Source organism: Somniosus microcephalus, chromosome 9 (assembly GCF_052327205.1).
Source record: "Somniosus microcephalus isolate GS21.2 chromosome 9, FLI_Smic_1.0, whole genome shotgun sequence".
NCBI classification, from domain to species: domain Eukaryota; kingdom Metazoa; phylum Chordata; class Chondrichthyes; order Squaliformes; family Somniosidae; genus Somniosus; species Somniosus microcephalus.
The window spans coordinates 216,084,677-216,111,676 of record NC_140995.1 but is presented as its reverse complement, the minus strand read 5'-3'; the positions used below and the strand labels follow the sequence as shown (position 1 = coordinate 216,111,676).

Genomic DNA, 27,000 nt, shown 5'->3' with positions numbered 1-27,000 from the left:
TGCAAATATCCTATGAATAAAAACTGACAACTTTAGTTGTTTTGAAGTATTAAATTATGATTGATGTCTTTGTGTCATATTTTGTTCCCCAGGCAATGTGATGGTTTCTGTTATATCATACCTTGAACTAAGTCATGTGAGTATCTTAGTCCCGCCCCATCACTTAAACCGCCCACGTTTAAATCAGGTAATCGTTTAAATTGAGCAAATAGCACTAACCAATATCCATTACCATTATTGTCAATTACAAAGTCGCCGCAGGAATGGGGATAGTTTAGGTTGGATGGCCATTTTAGATCTCGCCCAATTGACTTCAATGGAACGTAAAATCAGGCAGGGTGTAAAACGGGCGTCCAACCCAAACCCACCTGGTTCCTGCTGGGCAGGTTAGGTTAAAATCAGGGCAATGTATTTCACTTATGCTGCAAAATGCCAGAAAGAAGAACATGACCACTTGCACATAGACTATGTAATATCAATCTTAGCCATAAATAAATAAACAAAACTTGAATCTGCATTAGGGGTTCACCTAAAGTCAATCTCAATGATGGTCATTATAGAAAGGAGGCAGAGAAGCACTGTATGGCTGCAATGAAAATGACTGGACAAGCAGGTGAAACACTATAATAGGCTGGAATTTTGCCAGCGCTCGGGGCGGGTTTGGAGGTGGGACCTCTGGCAAAATCGCAAAGATTGACAGCGGGCAGGAAACCCGCTGTTAACCCACCTCCAATCAATCTTCCCAAGTGTCGGGTCCCCGATTTGCGCATGGACCCGACACCTAGTGGCGGGAAGAGGATTATATCCACTTAACTGCCTGTTAAAGGTTAACAGGCTCTTTTTCAATTTTGACACTTCTACTTCGGGCTTCCTGACGTCCGGACATCATGCCAGGTAAGTGTGGTGTGTTGTGAGTCTGCTGTAGTGTTTCTACACTGATGACATCTGCAGAAGTGGTGTGAAGGATCCAATGGTGCACTGGTGAGTTTCAGAGGTAAGAATATGTTGGGAAATTCATTTTTAATGCATTTAGACATTTCTGTAGGTAACAAGTTTTGAATTGTATGTCTAGTCCCACCTCATTGGGAGAACCTCTCTCACCAGTGACAGATCACTTCTGTAACCTCACTTGCAGCTGCCATCTGTTCTAGCCTAAGGAGGGAGTCACTGGAGAGCCTGGGTGCAAGAGCTCACCTTTGTACAATGATTGTCAGTGTTTGCAGCACTTCAATGCTGTCAAACACTGAGAAATCATCTGTAAAAAAAATTGTGCGTGCTCCCTTTAAGAAAACCAGCAGATGATGCGTCATGAAATGACGTCATCTGACCGGCTTCATCTTAATTAGCCAGCAAGCCTGCAGGGCAGGCTTAACAAGGCCAATTTACATTAAATCACTTCTGTGGGCTGGATGTAGTTGGGGGCGGGATTGGAACCCGGAAGCCACCTGAACCGCTCCCAAGCTGCATCGATCGAAAAAATCGTGGCCGACTTACATTGGAAGAAATATAAAGTAACTGGTAAAAATTTGTGTTAAGACATGATAAAAACAAATTAGACATGAAACCATGGAAAATGGTTGGACACTACAGTAACTTTTTTTACACCAACATAGTGAATTGAATAAGATTACATTTTTTTCCTGTTTATTCAGAGAATGTTAAACATAAAGGCAGATTTGTTGCCTCCATATGTTTCTTGAGCTCTACAGAATAGAAATTCTCAGAATATTTCTGCAGATGTAATATAGTATTTCGAAAATGGCTCAAATGGTTAATTTGAAAGCCCACTGCTCAGTCCTCAAAAGCTTAATGTGCAGTTAAGTGCCTAGGTATTACATGAAAATTATTTTCAAAGAACTGTTGTGCCTGACTACTTGTTATCAAGATGGTTTATCATCATGTAATAAGCACAAGGTGTGCTATTACCCTGTATAGTAAAATAAAACAGTGGAACTATAGGAAGTCACACAGTACAGTGTCATTGCAGTTTGAATCTATATTTGATGCCCAGAAACCACAATGGTTCCAGTGACAGTGGATGCAGATTTCAAATGGAATTCCTATTTTATGTATTGAGAAAATTATTAGAATGTGCAGTGCTTTACCACGAGTGGCTATTGAGGTAGAAACTATAATATAATTTTAAAGGAACTGAGTAAGTATCTGAAAAGGGAGAAATAAAAGTCATGGGGAATGTGTAAAGAAATGGGATTAGAATACAAGCCACAATTAAAGAGCTAGCAACAACAACAACAACTTGCATTTATATAATGCCTTTAACATAGTAAAACGTCCCAAGGCGCTTCACAGAAGCATTATCAGACATATATGACACTGACACTGTCTTAAAGGAGGTGAGAGAGGTGCAGAGGTTTAGGGAGGGAATTCCAGAGTTTAGGACCTAGGCAGCTGAAGGCACGGCCGCCACTGATGGAGTGATTAAAATCGGGGATGCACAAGAGGCCAGAATTGGAAGAGCGCAGAGATCTTGGAGGGTTGTAGGGCTGGAGAGGTTACAAAGATAGGGAGGGGCGAAGCTATGTCGGGATTTGAAAACCAGGATGAGAATTTTAAAATTGAGGCATTGCCCGACCAGGAGCCAATATAGATCAGCGAGCACAGAGGTAATGGGTGAACGGGACTTGGTGCAAGTTAGGATTCGGGCAACAGAGGTTCGGATGAGCTCAAATTTATGTAGGGTAGAAGATGGAAAGCCGGCCAGGAGAGCACAGGCACAATTGGATAACCAACTGTACTTCTGCGTTGTAATTTCTACGCTTCTGTGAGTTTCATGTTTATATTCTGGTTTTATTATTATTGTTAAACACTGCATAAATTCAAAAATGCTCCTATTTCTTCTGTCTCCCATACCATGTTATCTGCTCTTTTATTAGAAGCATTGGTAACAATTTCTAGCCAAATTCAGTATTTTGCATCGGAGGCCATCGCTTTTGTGTTCTGGAATAGAAGACATAAATAAGAGTGTCCTAGAAATGCAGATTTCAAGCGCTGATTGTAAAATGGTTGTAAATTTATGGGCAATCGAATCAAAAGATGAGGAAAACTGATAGAAGGGGTGAAACTAAATTTCAAATTAATATGGTCTTTTGCACCTAAAGTTTCTCTGTCAGAAATGTTACGTTAGGGCCTGATGTTTATAATGTTGGAAGCCAGGGATTGGCTACGGGAGTGCTGTTTGCATAAATAATGGAGAAACAGCAGGAATCACTGAATTGTTGGTGCCGGCTGCTGGAATTACTGGACAAATACAGCCGTGAAATAGAGAGACGATACTCGGATATGTTGGGTTGGTCTGTTCCTTTTTTTTTCACAGATTCACAGAATCTACAGTGCAGATAGAGGCCATTTCGGCCCATCGAGCCTGCACCGACACATATCCCACCCGATCCCCGTAACCCCTACACCAACACATATTCCACCCTATCCCTGTAACCCCACGTATTTAATCCCCTAACACTAAGGGTCAATTTTATCATAGCCAAATCAACCTAACCTGCACATCTTTGGACTGTGGGAGGAAACCGGAGCACCCGGAGGAAACCCACGCAAACACGGGGAGAATGTGCAAACTCCAATTGCATTCTCAATTGAACCGTACTGTTCAGTCTTAGGCCTAGAAATTCAGTATAGCCACGTTTGGGGTGCTACAGCCGGGCGGCCGCTAAAGTTTGCGCCCGGCGCAACTTCGCGCCACCTTCGCCGATATTCAGTGGCATCGCCCCAAGAGGTTGCTGCTGCGCTAAAGCAGGCGATGCACGACTATCATTAGGCGCTAAGCCGGCGATCCGGGGCGCTAACACCGAGGACGGGCACAGCGCAGGTGCGGCGAGTTGCTCAATGAAGGCAGACACGCTGGCGCCGGTCAGCTCTTAAAGGGGAAGGGTCGACTTGTTTGGCTGCCATGCCCTGCGCACTGCAGCCCTGAAGCAAGGCCTGACCATTGCTGGTTCATCAGTTCTACGCCCTCAACCATGGGGAAGCCCGCTATTCTTCCAAAGCCGATTGCACACTCTTGCTGCTTGTCCAGGGTCATGGGGAAGGAGATGTACTGACGTCTCCTTCTGAAAAGGGCATTGTTCACCTGGCGGATGCAGCAATGTACCGCGAACTGGGAGATGTTGGCAATGTCCCCAGTAGCGGATTGGAAGGAGCCAGTGGCATCGAAGTTGAGAGCCACCTTCACTGCCACTGACAGAGACGTCCTGCTCCTCAGCTGTGGCTGCAGATCTCTGCGAAGCAGGTGGCAGATCTCAGTGACCACCTCCCTTCTGAATCGCATCCTCCGAACACACTGCTCCTCAGACATGTTCAGATATGAGAACTGCTGGCGGTATACCCTGGGTGGGTAAGGCCTCCTGTGCCGACGCCTGTTGGCCAATCTCCATCTGGCCATGACTGGCACTCTCTCACGGCGTCTCTGATCCCTTTGAATGCAATGCAGAAAGCCAACGTTTCCACCCATTGCAGCCCCCATTTTCTGTGGCGACTCAAGGCTATGGCACTGAAAGTGAAATTCAAGTGCAAAGCTCTGGCCTGAAGCCACAAGTACCTGTGCAAGTGCTGAGTCAAAGCAGAAAGCTCTCTGCCTTTGTCTCTCTCCAAATATCCGCCTCTCACACAGAGGGATTGGCACAAAATGGCTGCCACTTATACTGCAGGAGGAGTCCCCTTTAAATAGCGCGCCCCGTGCCCCGCAGCGACTGGGAACCGTTCCCCTCTACCAGTCGCTGTGGGCGCCAGGCGCAAAGAAGGGCGGCGCCACTGAATTTCCGGTTCGGGGCGCACAAAGGGCGTTGCACGATGAAATGACGTCAGGATCTGCGCGCTCAGCTGCGCTCGCAAAGGCTTTGCGCCGCCGCTAAATCTTTACTGAAGTTGGGGAGAGGTGCAGATCGCGCTGCGCCCGGCCGCTAGCCGCCTAGCGCCCCACATCTCCTCCTCATAAGGCACTAGCGGCTGGCGCAAACAACTGAATTTCTAGGCCTTAATGTTTTATATTGAGTTTAGGCTACAGCTGGAAAAATGCTACGGTGAGATATTTACTTCAACGTAGAAACATAGAAGATAGGAGCAGGAGTAGGCCATTCGGCCCCTCGAGCCTGCTCCGCCATTCAATGCGATCATGGTTGATCATCCAAACTCAGTACCCTGTCCCTGCTTTCTCCCCATATCCCTTGATCCCTTTAGCCTTAAGAAATATATCCAACTCCTACTTGAATAGACCAAGAGAAAATGCTGGAAAAACTCAGCAGGTCAGGCAACATCCGTGGAGAGAAATTTGAGTTGACGTTTCGGGTCGAACCCTTCTTCAAAACTGGAAAGAAAAGAAACTAGATTGAAGGCAGGGCTGTGATCGGACAAAAGAATAAAAGAAACAAAAGAAGTAAAAGGTATTAGAAGCTAGACGAGATGGTAATAGGCTGAGATTAGGTGTAAAGTGTACTGGCAGGGCAAGAGATAGCTGCCAGGTGTGAGAGAGAAACAAAAGGAAAGGGCGGGGGGGAAAAAGGAGTGGAAAAATTACAAGAAAAAAAGGAAATAGGGGCCGAGCTTATGATCTGAAATTGTTGAACTCGATATTGAGTCCGGAAGGCTGCAGAGTGCCTAATCGAAAGATGAGGTGCTGTTCCTCGAGTTTACGTTGAGCTTCCGTGGAACAATACAAGAGGCCAAGGACGGTGAGGTCTGAGTGGGAATGGAGCGGTGAATTAAAATGACAGGCGACCAGAAGCTCGGGCTCACCCTTACAGACTGAACGGAGGTGTTCCGCAAAGCGGTCACCCAATCTGTGTTTGGTCTCCCCAATGTAGAGGAGACCGCATCGTGAGCAGCGAATACAGTGTACTAGGTTACGAGAAGTACAAGTAAATCGCTGTTTCACCTGGAAGGGGTGTTTGGGGCCCTGGACAGTGGGAAGGGGGGAGGTATAGGGGCAGGTGTTACATCTCCTCCGCTTGCACGGGAAGGTGCCAGGCGAAGGGGAAGGGCTGTTTGGGGTGATAGAGGAGTGGACTACGGTGTCTCGGAGTGAGCGGTCCCTGCGGAATGCTGAAAGGGGAGGGGAGGGGAAGATACGTTTGGTGGTGGGATCACTTTGGAGGTATCGGAAATGCCGGAGGATGATCCATTGAATGTGGAGGCTGGTGGGGTGAAAGGTGAGGACAAGGGGAACCCTATCCATGCAAGCGGAGGAGATGTAACACCTGCCCCTATACCTCCCCCCTTCCCACTGTCCAGGGCCCCAAACACCCCTTCCAGGTGAAACAGCGATTTACTTGTACTTCTCGCAATCTAGTATACTGTATTCGCTGCTCACGATGCGGTCTCCTCTACATTGGGGAGACCAAACGCAGATTGGGTGACCGCTTTGCGGAACACCTCCGTTCAGTCCATAAGGGTGACCCCGAGCTTCCGGTCGCCTGTCATTTTAATTCACCGCCCCATTCCCACTCAGACCTCACCGTCCTTGGCCTCTTGTATTGTTCCACGGAAGCTCAACGTAAACTCGAGGAACAGCACCTCATCTTCCGATTAGGCACTCTGCAGCCTTCCGGACTCAATATCGAGTTCAACAATTTCAGATCATAAGCTCGGCCCCTATTTCATTTTTTCTTGTAATTTTTCCACTCCTTCCCCCCCCCCCCCCCGACTTTCCTTTTGTTTCTCTCTCACACCTGGCAGCTATCTCTTGCCCTGCCAGTACACTTTACACCTAATCTCAGCCTATTACCATCTCGTCTAGCTTCTAATACCTTTTACTTCTTTTGTTTCTTTTATTCTTTTGTCCGATCACAGCCCTGCCTTCGATCTAGTTTCTTTTCTTTCCAGTTTTGAAGAAGGGTTCGACCCGAAACGTCAACTCAAATTTCTCTCCACGGATGTTGCCTGACCTGCTGAGTTTTTCCAGCATTTTCTGTTGTTATTTCGGATTTCCAACATCTGCAGTATTTTGCTATCGTACTAGTGTTTGGTTCACTGCCACACCTCTTCTAGGAATGCCTACCTTGAAGAAGTTCTGCTCTTCTCTTCGACAGGATCTCCGTTTGGCTCTTCAAACTTGTTCATCTTCATTACTTTCAGTTTCCCTTCTCGTGTTTGATCAGGTATCTGCCAAGACTCGGTTTCACAGCCACATCATTTTCCTCAGCAACTGTCTCCGGTTCCGACTTATTCCACGTGGATTCCAACTAAACTTCCACCCTTCGTGCTTCGGATCCACCCAGGATTACAAATATCGCCAAGATATTCATCGTTCCTCGAACTACTGCTCTCGCCGCATCCTGAGATCCATGCTCAACGCCATGTGGCGCCACATGAACACACTCGACTTCTCTCTTCGGCAACACCGGCGCACTCTATCTCAAAGCTGTCCGGGTCCACAGTTCCATTTCATCCTTTGACTCATCCGACGCTTCAACAAAAAACTTTTCTTCTTCCTTTCCGATGTCAAGGATCACAAGCTTCATCAGCTCTTGGGCACCAACGCCCCTCCGGAACCTTCTTCCCCTTCACTTTCCTCTGACCCCCCTTCTCCCAATCTCACCCCCTGCCGCGTTTTCATTATCCCCTCTGATCTTCCACTCTCTGACCCTGAACGATCAGTCCTCAGCAAAGGCCTGAGCTTCATCCCCTTACGCCCCCACCTCAGTGAATTTCGAGCTCGGCACGATGTTGAGCTCTTTTTCTGCCGCCTTCGTCTTCGTGCCCACTTCTCTGGCCAGGAGTCTTCCCCCCCGCACAACTGACCCTTTCTCCCGCTTGCAGAATTCCCGTTCTACCTGGACCCCTCCCCCTGGCCTCTTACCCTCTCTAGATCTTTTCATCGCTAACTGCCGCTGTGACATCGGCCGTCTCCATTTCTCTGCTCCCCTCACTCACTCCAACCTACCTCCCTCTGAACTTGCAGCACTCCATTCTCTTAGATCCAACCCTGACATTGTCATTAAACCCGCTGACAAAGGTGGTGCTGTTGTTGTTTGGCGTACTGACCTCTACCTAGCGGAAGCTGAACGCCAACTCTCCGACACCTCCTCCTACCTCCACCTGGACCATGACCCCACTACCGAACATCAAACCACCATTTCCAAGACTGTCACTGACCTCATCTCCTCTGGAGATCTTCCCCCCGCTGCCACCAACCTCATAGTTCCCCAACCCCGCACAGCCCGCTTCTACCTCCTTCCCAAGATCCACAAACAGGACTGCCCTGGTAGACCCATCGTTTCAGCCTGTTCTTGCCCCACGGAACTTATCTCTTCCTATCTTGACACTATCTTTTCTCCCCTTGTCCAGTCTCTTCCCACCTACATCCGCGACTCTTCTGACGCCCTCCGCCACTTTAACAGTTTCCAGTTTCCTGGCCCCAACTGCTTCCTTTTCACCATGGACGTACAATCCCTCTACACCTCCATCCCCCACCCGGATGGCCTGAGGGCGCTCCGCTTCTTCCTTGAACAGAGGCCCAACCAGTCCCCATCCACCACGACCCTCCTCCGCCTGGCTGAACTTGTTCTCACATTGAACAACTTCTCCTTTAACTCCACTCATTTCCTCCAAATCAAAGGTGTTGCCATGGGTACCTGCATGGGTCCTAGCTATGCCTGCCTTTTCTTGGGCTATGTGGAACAATCTTTGTTCCAGTCCTACTCGGGTCCCCTCCCTCACCTCTTTTTCCGATACATTGATGACTGTATCGATGCCGTTTCCTGCTCTCGCCCTGAACCTGACAATTTCATTCACTTTGCCTCCAATTTCCACCCTTCCCTCACCTTCACATGGTCCATCTCTGACTCTTCCCTTCCCTTCCTCGACTTCTCCGTCTCCATCTCTGGGGATAGGTTATCAACCAATATTCACTACAAGCCCACTGACTCCCACAGCTACCTGGACTACACTTCCTCCCACCCCGCTTCCTGTAAGGACTCTATTCCATTCTCCCAGTTTCTCCGTTTCCGCCGTATCTGCTCCGACGATGCCACCTTCCACACCAGTGCTTCCGACATGTCTTCCTTTTTCCGCAACCGAGGATTCCCCTCTACCGTGGTTGACACTGCCCTCGACCGTGTCAGTTCTATCTCCCGCACTTCTGCCCTCACCCCTGCCCCTCCCTCCCAGAACCACGATAGGGTTCCCCTTGTCCTCACCTTTCACCCCACCAGCCTCCACATTCAACGGATCATCCTCCGGCATTTCCGCTACCTCCAAAGTGATCCCACCACCAAACGTATCTTCCCCTCCCCTCCCCTTTCAGCATTCCGCAGGGACCGCTCCCTCCGAGACACCCTAGTCCACTCCTCTATCACCCCAAACAGCCCTTCCCATTCGCCTGGCACCTTCCCGTGCAAGCGGAGGAGATGTAACACCTGCCCCTATACCTCCCCCCTTCCCACTGTCCAGGGCCCCAAACACCCCTTCCAGGTGAAACAGCGATTTACTTGTACTTCTCACAATCTAGTATACTGTATTCGCTGCTCACGATGCGGTCTCCTCTACATTGGGGAGACCAAACGCAGATTGGGTGACCGCTTTGCGGAACACCTCCATTCAGTCCGTAAGGGTGACCCCGAGCTTCCGGTCGCCTGTCATTTTAATTCACCACTCCATTCCCACTCGGACCTCACCGTCCTTGGCCTCTTGTATTGTTCCACAGAAGCTCAACGTAAACTCGAGGAACAGCACCTCATCTTCCGATTAGGCACTCTGCAGCCTTCCGGACTCAATATCGAGTTCAACAATTTCAGATCATAAGCTCGGCCCCTATTTCATTTTTTCTTGTAATTTTTCCACTCCTTTCCCCCCCCCCCCTTTCCTTTTGTTTCTCTCTCACACCTGGCAGCTATCTCTTGCCCTGCCAGTACACTTTACACCTAATCTCAGCCTATTACCATCTCGTCTAGCTTCTAATACCTTTTACTTCTTTTGTTTCTTTTATTCTTTTGTCCGATCGCAGCCCTGCCTTCGATCTAGTTTCTTTTCTTTCCAGTTTTGAAGAAGGGTTCGACCCGAAACGTCAACTCAAATTTCTCTCCACGGATGTTGCCTGACCTGCTGAGTTTTTCCAGCATTTTCTGTTGTTATTTCGGATTTCCAACATCTGCAGTATTTTGCTATCCTACTTGAATATATTTAATGAATTGGCCTCTACTGCCTTCTGTGGTAGTGAATTCCACTGGTTCTCCACTCTCTGGGTGAAGAAATTCCTCCTCATCTCTGTCCTAAATGGCTTACCCCTTATCCTTAGACTGTGACCCCTGGTTCTGGACTCCCTGACCATCGGGAACATCCTTCCTGCATCTAGTCTGTCTAGTCCTGTTAGAATTTTATAAGTTTCAATGAGATCCCCTCTCATTCTTCTAAACTCCAGTGAGTACAAGCCCAATCGACCCAATCTCTCCTCATACGTCATTCCTGCCATCCCAGGTATCAGCCTGGTGAATCTTCGCTGCACTCCCTCCATGGCAAGAACATCCTTCCTCAGAGAAGGCGACCAAAACTGCACACAATACTCAAGATGTGGTCTCACCAAGGCCCTGTACAACTGCAGCAAGACATCCTTGTTCCTGTACTCAAATCCTCTCGCTACGAAGGCCAACATACCATTTGCCTTCTTAACCGCCTGCTGCACCTGCATGCTTACCTTCAGCGACTGGTGCACAAAGACACCCAGGTTTCGTTGCACTTCCCCTTCTCCCAATCTATTGCCGTTCAGATAATAATCTGCCTTCCTGTTTTTGCCACCAAAGTGGATAACCTCGCATTTATCCACATTATACAGCATCTGCCATGCTTCTGCCCAATCACCCAACCTGTCCAAATCATACTGGAGTTTCTCGGCATCCTCCTCACAGCACACACGCCCACCCAGCTTTGTGTCGTCTGCAATTTTGGAGATATTACATCTAGTTCCCTCGTCTACATCATTTATAGATATAGTGAATAGCTGGGGTCCCAGGACCGATCCCTGCGGTACCCCACTAGTCACTGCCTGCCACTTGGAAAAAGAGCCGTTTATTCCAACTCTTTGCTTCCTGTCTACCAACCAGTTCTTTATCCAAGTCAGTACCTTGCCCCTAATCCCATGTGCCTTAACTTTACACGCTAATCGCTTATGCGGGACCTTATCGAAAGCCTTCTGAAAGTCCAAATACACCACATCCACTGGTTCTCCCTTATCTATTCTACCAGTTACATCCTCAAAAAATTCCAGTAGATTAGTCAAGCACGATGTACCTTTTGTAAATCCATGCTGACTTTGTCCGATCCTGTCACTGTTTTCCAAGTGCTCTGCTACTACACCTTTTATAATGGACTCTCGCATTTTCCCCACTACCGATGTCAGGCTTACCGGTCTATAATTCCCCGTTTTCTCTCTACCACCTTTTTTGAACAGTGGGGTAACATTAGCTACCCTCCAATCCATGGGAACTGTTCCAGAGTCTATCGAATTTTGGAAGATGACCAGCAATGCATCTACTATTTCTAGGGCCACTTCCTTAAGTACCCCAGGATGTAGATTATCAAGCCCTGGGGATTTATCGGCCTTCAATCCCGTCAATTTCCCTAACACCATTTCCCTACAAATACTGATTTCTTTCAGTTCCTCTCATTAGACCCTATGTTCCCTGACATCTCTGGGAGGTTATTTGTGTCCTCCTTTGTGAAGACAGAACCAAAGTATGTATTTAATTGGTCTGCCATTTCTTTGTTCCCCATTATAAATTCCCCTGATTCTGACTGCAAGGGACCTACGCTTGACTTCACCAATCTTTTTCTCTTCACATATCTATAAAAGGTTTTACAGTCAGTTTTTATGTTCCCTGCAAGCTTACTCTCATACTCTATTTCCCCCCTCTTAATTAATCCCTTTGTCCTCCTTTGCTGAATCCTAAACTGCTCCCAATCCTCAGGTTTACTGCTTTTTCTGGCCAATTTATATGTCCTCTCCTTGGATCTTATGCTATCCTTAATTTCCCTTGTTAGCCATGGTTGAGTCACCTTTTTTGTTTTATTTTTATGCCAAACTGGGATGAACAAATTCTGTACTTCATCCATGCGATCTTTGAATGTTTGCCATTGCCTATCCACCATCAACCCTTTGAGTAACATTCCACAATCAATCCTACCTCATACGCGCCTCATACCATCGTAGTTTCCTTTATTTAAATTCAGGACCCTAGTCTCTGAGTCAACTACTTCACTCTCCATCTTAATGAAGAATTCTATCATATTATGATCGCTCCGACCCAAGGGGCCTCGCACAACAAGATTGCTAATGAATCCTTTCTCATTACATAATACCCAGTCTAAGATGGCCTGATCTCTAGTTGGTTCCTCGACATATTGGCCCAGGAAACCATCCCGTATACACTCCAGGAATTCCTCATCCACAGTATTGTTACTAATTTGTTTAACCCAATCTACATGTAGATTAAATTCACCCACGATAACTGCTGTGCCCTTATTGCACGCATCTCTAATTTCCCGTTTAATGCCATCCCCAACCTCCGCATTACTGTTTGGAGGTCTGTATACCACTCCCACTAATGTTTTCTGCCCCTTGGTATTTCTCAGTTCTACCCATACAGATTCCACATCATCAGAGCTAATATCCTTCCTTTCAATTGTGTTAATCCCCTCTTTAACCAGCAATGCTACCCCACCTCCTTTTCCTTTTTGCCTATCTTTCCTGAATATTGAATACCCCTGGGTGTTGAGTTCCCAGCCTTGGTCACCCTGGAACCATGTTTCTGTAATCCCAATCATATCATATTCGTTTACCTCTATTTGTGCAGCTAATTCATCCACCTTATTACGAATGCTCCTCGCATTAAGACACAAGGCCTTCAGGCTAGTTTTTTTAACACTCTTACCTTTTAGAATTATTATTTACTGTGGCCATGTTTGATTTAAACCCTTGATTTCTCTGACTGCCACCTTTGTTTTTCTCCTTCCTGTCTTTTGCTTCTATCCTTGTTTCCCTTTCCTCTGTCTCCCTGCTCAGGTTCCCAACCCCCTGCCATTTTAGTTTAAACCCTCCCCCAGAGCACTAGCAAACGCTCCCCCTAGGACATCGGTCCTGGTCCTGCCCAGGTGCAAACCGTCAGGTAGAATGAGAATTTTGAAAGCCGGAGAAAGGGTCTGTTGTGTGGGGGGATGACTCCTGGCCCAAGAAGTGGGCACGGAGATGAAGGTGACGGAAAAAGAGCTCAGCATCGTGCCCAGCTTGAAATTCATTGAGATGGGGGCGTAAGGGTATGAAGCTCAGGCCTTTGCTGAGGACTGATCGTTCGGGGTCAGAGAGGGGAAGGTCAGAGGGGATAGTGAAAACACGGCAGGGGGTGAGATTGGAAGAAGGAATGGGGTCAGAGGAAAGTGATGGGGAAGAAGGTTCCGGAGGTGCATTGGTGTCCAAGAGCTGATGAAGCTTGCGATCCTTGACATCAGAAAGGAAGAAAAAAAGTTTTTTTGTTGAAGCGTCGGATGAGTCGAAGGATGAAATGGAACTGTGGACCCGGACAGCTTTGAGATAGAGTGCGTCAGTGCTGCTGAAGAGAGAGGTCGAGAGTGTTCATGTGGCGCCACATGGCGTTGAGCGTGGATCTCAAGATGCGGCGAGAGCAGTAGTTCGAGGAACGATGAATATCTTGGAGATATTTGTAATCCTGGATGGATCCGAAACACGAAGGGTGGAAGTTTAGTTGGAATTCACGTGGAATAATTCAGAACCGGAGACAGTTGCTGAGGAAAGAGATGTGGCTGTGAAACCGAGCCTTGGCAGATACCTGATCAAACACGAGAAGGGAAACTGAAAGGAATGAAGATGAAACATTAACTCTGTTTCTCTCTCCACGGATGCTGCCTGGCCTGCTGAGTTTTTCCAGCGTTTTCTGTGGGCTATCAATGTCCTCGGTTTAATTCCTGGCCTTCCCCTCTCTGACCCCTTAGCTGATCTCAGTGCCTGTGGGTTAAAGGGGGAGAATCCAGCTCGGGAGTCCGCCCCGATAACTGTTCGGTGACACTTGCTGCAAAGTGCAGGTGCGCGGCTCACCTGAGCTGCAATCCTCCCCTTGTATTTAAAAAAGACTGTCAACAATTACTCTCTATTCTCACACATGAAGAGTTGCCACTTAGGCAAGCTATTGAAGGACTGCTGACCCCCGTGGAATCACACCCCTGCCTGAGTTAGCACTTTCAGAAGAGGGATTGAGCGAAAGGAAAGAAAGGGGGGAGAAAGGGAATTGCATTGATCAGGTCAGGCTTCAAAATAAGAGAAAATAGGTTGCTTGAAAATAACGCCTGCTCTACTTAACTTTCTGTTAAATTACTGAGTGGGTGGTATTTGTATATAAATTAACTCATATAATATTGTTAACTGTTGCATACTGTTACTGTCTTTTTGAAATAAATTCTGAAGGTTTTCTGAAATTATGAATTGAAAATTAACAAGTACTTGCTTAATGCATGTCTGAAAATGGTTACGTCTTAACCTGTAGACACAACTTTAAGAGAACTGGGGCTGAAAATTCAGTAGGGTTAGCGCCCATTTTGCGGCGCTAGAGGGCCTAGCGCCGCAATGATAGCCGTTTCTGAAATTCACTTCGGCGCTGCCATCGGCGTTAGCCGGTTGCGCTGCGCCGGCACCGATGACGTCATCGGTGTGCGCAGTGTCCCGGTTGCCGTGGCAACGCGCCCGAACGCCGAAATTCAGTTGCGGCCGCCTCGCCTGTGGCAGCCGCAACTAAGACTCTGGCAACCGAGTCTTACACAAGTTAGCGCCGGCGCATTAAGGTCGCGCGGCGGCCGGCCGCTTTCCCGCCAGCCGCCTGCCCGCACCTCCCTCCCCGGACTCCTCCACCCCCCCCCCCGCGGAACAGATGCGTCTGGCCTGCAAGCCCGGCACTTGTCCGAGGTGCCGGGCTCATTTTTGAAAAAATCAAACGGCCAGCGATCGGGTGAAGGCAGCGCCTCCTTAACGGGAGGAGGAGGCCTGCACTTCCCCAGCCTGCCGCACCGCATCGGGTGCCGCAGCGCCGGATTAGCACCGCAATGCGGCACTCAGCGCCCATTGGGAGGCACTCACGCCCGCCAGTAGCGCCGGCAGCCGTCTGGGCGCGGCGCTACTGAATTTTTGGCGCGCGCAAGGGAATTAGCGCCGGCGCTAAATTTCTGGCGCTAAAGCCCTGGCGCGGCGTCAACTCAATTTCTAGGCCCTGGAGTTTTATAGCTGATTTACGCCACAACTACAATTTCACTTCATATTAATGCGACACTTATAATGGTAAATTCTGCAAGCTCTCGCCAGCAACACTGGCCCTTCCAACTTTACCCTATAGTTTAAATGCAGCTTAAGTCCAGGGTCAGGATCTAATCGGAGGAGGGGCGTCTTCAGTCCACATCACTCCAAAGTCAGGTTAAGCCTTAACTCCAGATTTAGGAGTTTTGGAGTAAACTTGCCCCAAATATTGCACATGTCAGTAGTGTTCTATCTCTGTTGCACTGTAGGATTAGGAAGATAACAGCTGCTACTTCTTTTCAATAAAACTGTGTTTAGTGATTCAGGTTTACGCCCTTGCCACAGTACCGAAACAGCTCTCATCAAAGTCATAAATGATATCCTTTGTGACTGTGACAAAGGTAAACTATCCCTTCTCATTCTTCTCGACCTGTCTGCAGCCTTTGACATGGTTGACCACTCCATCCTCCTCCAACGCCTCTCCACCATCGTCCAGCTGGGTGGGACTGCACTCGCCTGGTTCCATTCTTATCTATCGAATCGTAACCAGAGAATCACCTGCAACAGCTTCTCTTCCCGCTCCCACATTGTTACCTCTGGTGTCTCCCAAGGATCTATCCTTGGCCCCCTCCTATTTCTCATCTACATGTTGCCCCTTGACGCCATCATCCGAAAACAGTGTCAGTTTCCACATGTACGCTGACGACACCCAGCTCTACCTCACTACTTCTTCTCTTGACCCCTCCACGGTGTATAAATTGTTTTCAGTCCCCACCACAAACTCCATTCCCTAGCCACTGACCCCATCCCTCTCCCTAACATCTGTCTGAGGCTGAACCACACTGTTCGCAACCTTGGTGTCATATTTGACCCTGAAATTAGCTTCCGACCACATATTCGCAGCATAACTAAGACCGTCTATTTCCACCTCCGTAACATCGTCCGTCTCCACCCTTGCCTCAACTCATCCACTGCTGAAACCCTCATCCATGCCTTTGTTACCTCTAGACTTGACTATTCCAATGCACTCCTGGCTGGCCTCCCACATTCCACCCTACGTAAACTTGAGGTCATCCAAAACTCCGCTGCCTGTGTCCTAACTCACACCAAGTCCTGTTCGCCCATCACCCCTGTGCTCGCTGACCTACATTGGCTCCCGGTTAAGCTGCACCTCAATTTCAAAATTCTCACCCTTGTTTTCAAATCCCTCCATGGCCTTGCCTCTGCCTATCTCTGTAATCTCCTTCAGCCCCACAAACCCCCGAGATATCTGCACTCCTCTAATTCTGCCCTCTTGAGGATCCCTGCTTATAATCGCTCAACCATTGGTGGCCATGCCTTCTGTTGCCTAGACCCTAAGCTCTGGAATTCCCTGCCTAAACCTGTCCGCCTCGTCACCTCTCTTTCCTCCTTTAAGACACTCCTTAAAACGTACCTCTTTGACCAAGCTTTGGTCACCTGCCCTAATTTATCCTTATGTGGATCAGTGTCAAATTTTTTGTCTTAAAATACTTCTGTGCAGCACCTTGGGACGTTTTACTATGTTAAAGGCGCTATATAAATACAAGTTGTTGTTGTTATAGCAGATCTACAGAAATTACAAGCAGACATAACATTGGCTTAGGATACTTCAGACTGATAACACCAGGTGTGACAGATGGAATTTTTACAACCGAGTAGCAACTGTTTGGGACTGGAATCACGTGTAGGCCAGACTGGATCAGGGTGGCAGGTAAGCCAGACAGTTTGGCAATGTTCATGTCATTCAGTTTCACAGATTGCCATGGTGGAATTAGCACTCACAACTTCTGGGTCGCTAGTTTACCACCATAATCACTACCATACCCACTTACTCAGACAGTAATTTATGGTTCTTACAAACATATGACAACTGCACCAATATATAATTGAGTCTAAAATTCTTAGAATCACAGAATCATAGAATGGGAACAGCACAGAAGGAGGCCATTCGGCCCGTTGAGCCTGTGCCAGCTCTCTGCAGGGCACTTCAGCTAGTCCCAATCCGCCGCACTTTCCCCGTAGCCCTACAAATTTTTTTTCTTCAGATACTTATCCAACTCCCTTTTGAAAGCCACAATTGACTCTGCCTCCACCACCCATTCAGGCAGTGCATTCCAGATCCTAACCACTCGCTGCGTAAAAAAAAAAGTTTTTCCTCATGTCGCCTTTGGTTCTTCTGCCAATCACCTTAAATCTGTGTCATCTGGTTCTCGACCCTTCCACCAATGGGAACAGTTTCTCTCTATCTACTCTGTCTAGCCCCCTCATGATTTTGAACACCTCTATCAAATCTCCTCTCAACCTTCTCTGCTTGAAGGAGAACAACCCCAGCTTCTCCAGTCTATCCATGTAACTGAAGTCCCTCATCTCTGGAATCATTCTCGTAAATCTTTTCTCAACCCTCTCTAAGGCCTTCATATCCTTCCTAAAGTGCAGTGCCCAGAACTGGACACAATACTCCAGTTGAGGCCGAACCAGTGTCTTACAGAGGTTCATCATAACTTCCTTGCTTTTGTACTCTATACCAGGATCCCGTATACTTTTTTAACCGCTTTCTCAACCTACCCTGCCACCTTTAACGATTTGTGCACATATACCCCAGGTTACTCTGTTCATGCACCCGCTTTAGGATTGTCCCATTTAGTTTATATTGCCTCTCCTCGTTCTTCTTACCAAAATGTATCACTTCGCACTTTTCTGCGTTAAAATTCATCTGCCACATGTCCGCCCATTTCACCAGCCTGTCTATGTCTTCCTGAAGTCTATCACTATCCTTCTCACTGTTCACTATACTTCCAAGTTTTGTGTCATCTGCAAATTTGCCCTGTATGCCCTTAGTTCTTTTAAAACTAATGAGTTTATTGAGACTAATAAGACGTTAGTGTCCTTCAAAACTTTTGACTGAGATCAAATGTGAGTTAACTAACTACAACAATAATAACTTGCATTTATAAAGCGCCTTTAATGTAGTAAACCGTCTCAAGGCGCTTCACAGGAGCATTAATAAACAAAGTTTGACACTGAGCCACATAAGGATATATTAGGACAGGAAGAGGGGCAAAAGAGCTAGAGTGGCGAAGAGGCATTAGGGAGGGAATTCTCGAGCTTTGGGTCCAGGCAGCTGAAGATACGGCCACCAATGGTGGAGCGATTAAAATCGGAGATGCGCAAAAGGCCAGAATTGGAGGGGCGCAGATATCCAGCTATGCAGGAGAGAAGAAACAGTTGTTGAAACTAAAGCAGGATAAGCCAGAAGATATCGGGATGGATATTTCAGCAGCACAATTGTGAAACTTGGATATAGCCAGCTGAATAACCGTGTTACCATTTAATATCAGCCCTAAATAGAGAAGCCATCACAAAAGCTGACGAAAGGCCTGACAGTAGGAGTGGTAAAAGACAAACCTAGAAGACTGATGTTAAGTCAAGATTAAAGAGGATTAGAGGTGCTAACTGATGAATCGCTGTGGCTAGTGAAGGAGACTATTCCCAGAGGCTGTTATCAGTTTCTGGAACCAGCCAGATTAACTGCAGAGCCTTTTCTATTTCTGTATTTTCCGATGTTCGGTGTTGAGTGGAGGAGGAACTGAAGGAGTTCTGTACATACGGACGTATGAAAAGAAGAGCCAGAAAAGACCATTAATGCTCATCCTATCCTCTTAGACGATGCTGCAACTTCATGCATCACCCTCCTCCCCAAAGGTAGACTATTGGGGAGTCAATGTTAACTACACATACTTAACTCAATAGAACTGTTAAGTGACAACAAAGTTTTGATGCAGAACTGAATGGTCTCAAGGGAATCTGCAACCAACATCATCAAAACAAAGGGATAAATTAGATAACTGTTGACTTACTTACATTGCAAGTCATCTTTTAGCTGCGCAGATGCTAAATAGCATCCCTCTCTGTTGATACTGCCTTCTCCATGCATTGGAGCAATATCTGAAATAATGGAGACAGCGAGGAAGGTGTGGATCAGAGCAATCATGATCATACAGTGTTTTTTGCACTTAAGCAAGTCCACGTTGAAAGGTTGATCCAATTTTGAAGGCTTGGGGTTTTGACAATTTATTGAAGTGTTTTAGATTGAACATAAGTGATTTTATTCTATGACGATTCTATGTTCAAAACTGTCCCAAGGCGCTTCAAGGCAGAGAGAGAGGTAGAGAGGCGGGGTGGTTTAGAGTCGAGGCAGCTGAAGGCACGGCCATCAATGGCAGAGCAAAGGAATCACGAATGCCCAAGAGGCCATAATTAAAGGTGATAGTTAGATTCTTGAAATATTTTGGGACAGAGTACTTCTATTTTTATTAGAAGGTAATTGTTTGTGGCATTTAGTTCATAGAAGTGCCACCAAAAGCTGTGTTACGATAATATCAGCACAGAATCACTTTTATAAAGTTTTGTAAATGCCATATGCTAATCATGGGTATGGTAGTTCAACGGTTTAATTCTCTCATTAACAACCATGTGTTGCGTTGTGTTGGAAGAGAAAAATGAGACTTGCTAAACTTGCCATTTTCACTAACGAAAGTAAATCGTAGCTTGGTGAGCTTATCCAGTGAGTAGCTGAACTGTAAAGCCATGTCTTACGTGGAAATCACAACACGGACGCAGGTCATTCGGCCCATCCTGTTCCCATATCCCTATCCCTTTATCCCCCTTTCCTTCAACCTCCTATCTCACCTTAAGGGGAAGCTAGATGAGCACATCAGGGAGAAAGGAATAGAAGGTTATACTGATAGGGTGAGATGAAGTAAGGTGGGAGGAGGCTCGTGTGGAGCATAAACACCAGCATAGACCAGTTGAGCCAAATGGCCTGTTTCTGTGCTGCAAATACTATGTAAAGACTAGGAAAAGGCAGAATCAATTCCCAGTCTGTTAGCTGATCTCAGCTCAACCCTGCAGTAGTGGGAACTATAGTTGGCCTCAGTATCTCTGAGTTAGGGTGAGGAGAATCGGTCAGGGTTCTCGATGCCAATCACTAGCCATAATCCCTGCCTGCTGGGAGTGTTGGAGGTCAAATAATGATAGGTTTAGACTTAGTTGTGATGCTTCATGTGGTAGAATAGCCAATCAAAATTGTGGGCTAAAAATTCAGGGGCTTTACGCCACCCGTTACCGGTAAAAAAATAGTGAAAAGAGGGCGGCCGTCGCTCTTTTGCCAGCTGCTGGCAGTTCCCGCGGCATCCTCCATTTTCCGAGACCCTGCAGCGCTGCCGGTAAGATCGCTGGCCCTGTGGATTTGAATGAGGGAGAGGTGACGTCAGTCGGCGTGCAACACCGACTTAATGTCACCGTGGCAAACTTTGACCCTAGCGCTGAGTTCAGCGCTGGGTCCTAATCTCGCCCTGTCAGCACCTCTTAAAGGGACACACACATCTTTCAGGTAAGTTTGCATTTAAGCTTCTTACTGGATTTTTTTTGATTTTATTGAAATGGTAGCTTGCTGCAATTCATGTTAAAGGTTTTTTAAGTGTGTAGGGAGTGTTGCTGGATGCTTGCAAGGCCTCAGATGGTAAAGGAAGGCCACTGGGAAGACAGAAAATGCTGCAAATTCTCAGCAGGTCAGGCAACATTCGTGGAGAGAGAAACAGAGTTCACATCTCAGGTCGAAATGCTGCCTGACCTGCTGAGTATTTCCAGCATTTTATGATGTAATTTCAGATTTACAGCATCCGCTCGCAGAGGGAAGAGGAAGACGCAGAAGAGGAAGACGCCGAAGAGGAGGAAGAGTACAAAAGGAAGGATGCAACCCAGACAGCAACTTTCTGGCCAGGATATCCAGGATGGATTGATCCGCCTCTGGTCCCAGTGACCACAACCCCAATTCCCCTTTCAACATTAGTCCCACACCTTACCTTCCCTCTGTTACTGACCATCACAGCATCCTCTTGGCCACGATGCTGAAATAAAAGCCACCACAAAGCAAACTTTCCAATCCAACTTTATACATCTATCCATCCAATATGATATCAAGAAATCAACTCATCACACTTATGCATTGTCTTAGTGACTGTCTTGTATGTGCCTTTGCCTATTTTACTGATGCCATGCAGTGCTACCCCAGTGGCTGCAGCATGGCTGGTATAAGGCTGCTGATTTTCAGTGGGAGACACTGCAAATGGCATTGCTGTTTGACCTTGAGGAGCTGGTGGCTGGGAGTGTGAAATCAAGTGCTGGTGTTTCTTCTTCACTCTCCTCTCCCTCTTCTTGGTCAACCACTGGCTGGGCAGGCTGCATTTCTTGGGTGTGTGAAATCAGGAAGGCACAAGGGTGGAGTTGTGGTGAGGGGAGGGCAGGAAAGCAAGAGGTGCATGCCAGAAGGAGGATAATGTATGAGGATACCAGCATCTTGTATCCTTTCAGCCCCGCCGCTGGCCAAGGGCTCAGCCATGCTCCTGACAAAAATGGCCAGCACCGTCTCCTCTAGGGGGGTGAGGTGAGGCTAGGAATGGGAGGTGTGCCTCATGATTGGTACAGATTGCTCGTAGGTGAGTGGGAGCGGGGAGTCATGCATTGAGAAGTGTGTGATGCTAGTGATTCAGTTGGTAGGAGATGGCTTTTGAAGATACATTCACTGACCTTGACCAATGGTCTGAGGTCATGAAGCTTCTTTGGGCACTGGAGCCAGGTGGTGGGGGCAACACTGTTGGCAGTGATGGCCTTGGTGATGTGGTCCCATATCGTTCTTTCTGGAGGGCCTCCTGGCCCCTGTGGGTAGAGGACCTCTCTTGCAGTGTTGACACCCTGCACAAAGCTGGAGTGCTGCGTGCGAGACCCTGGTGCCTCTTCCCTGGCTTGCTGAGCCATTTGTGCTGGTGCTGAAGCACTTTTCCCATTTTTTGAGGTGCGAAAAGGAATTCTGCTTTAAGAGCTGAAGACTCCCAATTGGGTCTTTTTAATTTTTTTTTTAAAAGGCAGTAAGGGCTGAAAACTGCATCTTCTTACTTCATTTTTTCTTTATTAGTTCAGAAGGCATTGCCCTTTTAATGTCCTACAATGCCTAGCGAACTCATTGCGTCGCTTCCAGAGGCTGTTGGAAGATGGAACGCCGCTTCTGGACAGCAACTTCGCCTCCGATACCTGCACTAACGCCACAAGGAGGGCGTTACATGGTGAGCTAGTGCTGGGCTAAAAATCTTAATCCCCAGCGCAAATTTTTCTCTCTTACCGCCGCGACCATTTTCAGTGGCCGTTAACCCGAGGCCGCGGTGACACTGGCAACTCTCGTGGCGGCCACGCATTTCTAGGCCTGTGTCTAAGCTTATACAGGAGTAATAACCACTGAGGATGGCCGATGGAAGTATACCCCAAGAAGGAGTCAATATTCTCAGGCTTAATGGGGAGAAATTGTCTGCCCTTCTATTTATCTCTCTCTCTCTCTTTCCCCACCCCCCTTATCTAATCTCAAACAAGGTTTGAATAATCACCAAAGCTTCTTATCCTTAAGCACTCTGTCTCTGCAAACTTGTGCATTGATTTATCCTCCAACCTTGAATTTTACAAAGCATGCTTTTAAGATGCAATTAAATCTAGTATTCTACAATCCTTTATGAAATGTTAAAAGTTACAAAGATTTTTCTAGAACAATTTGGTCACATATTTTGTTATATTGTAAGCTTGCAAAATCCTGTTCCTGTAATCTTGAAAGCAAGCTAGCTCAGTAATAGTGCAAAGTTCACACTACTTGGTGCCTACTGCAACTATATGATATGTTAAGTATTTTCTAGTGACTCTAGATTCATGTTCTATGGGTACCTCAAACAGTCAAACTACTAAGAGGTCTAGATCATTAACAAATGTTTGCAGACTAATTGACTGCACATGCAAACACCCTTTTGTATAATACTTATAGTTGCAGGCTTTCAAGTCTGTGATAACTTTTATTGCCCTCAATGCTGTTCACAATGACTATTCTGAAACAAAGGTTGGGAAAAAGTTTTTTAAAGCTTATCTGTATTTGCTTGCATCGCCTTCTGTCACGCAATTGGAGTCTGATGGTTGGCTTAGAGCATCGTGTTGATAATGTACAGGATGTACTGAACAAAAAAGATAATACATTATACAAGGGAGGTAATCTTAAACATTTCCTTTTTGTTCCCGTGCCATTTGGAAAGCCTATCCAAATTATGCCCCTGCTGGGCACACTTGCTGTAGTGTAGATAAAGCAACACATGCGTTAGAAGCATGATTATATGGAAAACAGGTACCAACATGAGCTTACCATTGCAACACCCACCTGTGCACTTTTCTTAAATGCAAAACATGCACTGTATATCTTTTGTTTGGCCATGAAACTATTTAAAAATCCTGCACTGGAATAAACAGTAAAAGTGTGTACTTACACACAGGCTACATGTCATCAGCTGTTGAACTTGCTGCATCGACCAATTCTTATAATGGAGAGCCTTTCCTGTGACACAAATATTTTTAACCCATTCCAGACCCTCGCCGACATGAGACACATATGCAGGGGTGGGGGGTGGAAATCACCCAGCTCTCAGTGACTCACGCACCTTCCATGGGGCAAAGCAAGTTTTGTGAAGAAATTTAGATTTTGGTCAAATTTCCAGTCCATATCGTCTACCCAATGTGAAACCAGGCAGAAATATTTTAATGTACAGTCATAAAATCTGCCAATTAAGCCAATTATTAAGGGATGGATCCAGTCTACTTTATATTCAAGCTAATGATCCAGAATGACTAAGCTTTTCCAAAGAAAAACCCACACAGACAAATCTCCACCTTCATTCTTGCCATTGGAGAGATGCCATCAATGGGATTGCTGCTGGGATTGTTCTTGTTGAGGAGGAGCATTGCAATCCATTGGCGCACAGAGATAGCAAGAAATATTTCAGGTGAAAAGATATATTAGCTAGCAATGAACCATTTTGGCCTCTACAAAGAGTAGGTTGCTATAGTCAAGGAATGGGTGGGGGATCATCACAGAGCTCTACAGAGCTTAACACTATTTCTATCAACTCCACAGGTCTACTTGTGGCAGGTAAGGTTGCAGCTGTCACTCAGTTTCTTTATGAAAGGTCCAACCAAGCTACTAGAGAAGATTATACTGGAGTTACAAGATGCACAATGTTTTGGTGTATATAGCAGGTGATTGAAGCTCTAATAGTGCATTCTTCATGGTTTGTTCGCTTCTCAAAGAATGACGATTGACAGGTAGTAAAGCAGCAAAACTTTCATGCACTTGCAGGATTTCTTCGAGTGCAGGGAGTCTGGGACTGCACATATATTCAGATATGGGCACCCCTCTACTTCAACAAGAAATTATTCCACTTCATGAACACACAAATCGTGTGTTACGTACAGAACATTATAATGTTACTGCCACTTTGCACAATGAATTCATCCTTGATTGCTATCTATATTCAAGAAAGACAACCATTTGACTGGATGGCTCCTGTGGATTAAATACATTTACTAAAACTACGGCTATTGACACCAACCGTACACAGGATGAGAAGCGTTATAATCAATCTGTAAAACCACACTTCCCATCAGTTATAGAGGGCACATTTGAAATGTTGAAACATAGCTGGAGGTGTTTGGGTACATCTGGTGGTGCTTAACTATGACCCCCAGAAATCTGCAAGGTATTTGCTGTTCACTGCAAATCTAAAGGGACTATTATTTATATATGATAAGGAGTGACTCCATGCAACATGAAGTCACGACCTGCAAGTGCCAGGTGATGCCCTATAAATTGTCAGCTCAATAACCTGTCTACATTACACATTCATTTCAGCACTAGAACTAGCTCCCATGAAAATCCCTCTCTCAGTTCATGTGGGATGAGTTAAAGTATAGCAAAAGATTTGTTACAAAAGCTATGGGTCTTACCTACTCTAGAATATACCATTGGGCGTTTGTGTCACAACCTCACAGAATCTGTACTTAAGGGTGCTGAATCTCATTTATTTTCCTGGCACCATTCGCAATTTTGGTCTCCTTACCTAAGAAAGGATATACTTGCCATGGAGGGAGTGCAGCGAAGGTTCACCAGACTGATTCCTGGGATGGCAGGACTGTCGCATGAGGAGAGATTGGGTCGACTAGGCCTGTATTCACTAGAGTTTAGAAGAATGAGAGGGGATCTCATTGAAACGTATAAAATTCTGACAGGGCTAGACAGACTGGATGCAGGGAGGATGTTTCCCCTGGCTGGGGTGGTCACAGTCTCAGGATACGGGGTAGATCATTTCGGACTGAGATGAGGAGAAATTTCTTCACTCAAGAGGGTGGTGAACCTGTGGAATTCTCGACCACAGAAGGCTGTGGAGGCCAAGTCACTGAATATATTTAAGAAGGAGATAGATAGATTTCTAGACACACAAGGCATCAAGGGGTATGGGGAGAGAGCGGGAATATGGTATTGAGATGGAGGATCAGCCATGATCATATTGAATGGCGGAGCAAGCTCGAAGGGCCGAATGGCCTACTCCTGCTCCTATTTTTCTAAGTTTCCATGTTTCTATGAGGTCACAAACCTTGTAACACTGAATCTGGTAAAATGTTAGGTTGTAGTAAATGTACAGTCGCTAATGTTTATCTTTCCTTTTACAACTAGGTTGTATTGGCAATAAACGAAGCAATGCACAGAAGATGAAGCAATCAACAAGATATTCATTTTATCAACAATCTATCTATTTGCTATAATATAGTAAAAGATTTACATCTGTAAGCGCTCCCTGTCAATTTTTCCCATTATAAATTCCTATGTCCGTGTTTATAGTGGAAACTGCTCGTGTAAGCTTGTCAAGTTCTATGTGTGTGTGTGGACTAAGATAATCCAAATACTTGTTCTGAAGAAACGTGTTTGAAAGTCAGGAATGGGCGTGTTCGCTAATGATTTCACAGGGTTCAGCTTCATTTACAATTCCTCCAATAATGAAGTAGCCCATACCAGACTACAGCATGATCTGGATAACATCCAGGCTTGGTCTGACAAGTGGCAGGCGACATTCGTAACACATAATTGCCAGGCTTTGACCATCTCCAACACAAAAAAGTACAACCAACTCTCTCACTTCCTTCAAGGAACCACTAACTTCTCCACTATCAACATCTTGATGGTCACCACTGACTAGTATCTCAGCTGGACCAGCCATATCAGCACAGTGGCTACAAGAGCAGGGCAGAGCCTACGTATTCTGCAACAGGTGTCTCACCTCCTGACCTCTCGAAGCCTCTCCACCATCTACAAGGCTCAAGTCAGGAGTGTGATGGAAGACTCGCCACTTACCTGAATGGGTGCAACTGCAGCAGCACTCAAGAAGTTCAATACCATCAAGGACAAAGCAGTTTGCTTGATCTGCACCGTTGCTATTGGACTCAAATTCACACCCAGCACTGTGACTGCAGTATGTACTATCTACAGAATTCACTGCAGCAACTCCACAAGCTTACTTTGATAGCCTCAAGACCTCTGAACAACAAGATTATGTGATCACCATACCTCCAATTCCCCCTCCAAGTCACATACCATCCTGACCTAGGCATTTTTTAAAAAATTCGCTTATGGGATCTGGGCATTGCTGGCAAGGCCAGCATTTATTGCTCATCCCTAGTTTCCCTTGAGAAGGTGGTGGTGAGCCACTTTCTTGAACCGCTGCAGTCCGTGTGGTGATGGTACTCCCACAGTGCTGTTAGGTAAGGAGTTCCAGGATTTTGACCCAGCGACGATGAAGGATCGGTGATATACT

General features: G+C 46.4%; 1 long non-coding RNA gene across 1 annotated transcript; it reads left to right on the top strand.

Annotated features, from left to right (window-relative positions):
* The first annotated feature begins 1,406 nt into the window (after positions 1–1,406).
* On the top strand, positions 1,407–25,979 carry LOC147113023 (uncharacterized). The gene is made up of 3 exons (XR_015079458.1): positions 1,407–1,518; positions 22,248–22,395; positions 25,866–25,979. It is a non-coding gene; the product is annotated as an uncharacterized LOC147113023 (long non-coding RNA).
* Positions 25,980–27,000: the final 1,021 nt, after the last annotated feature.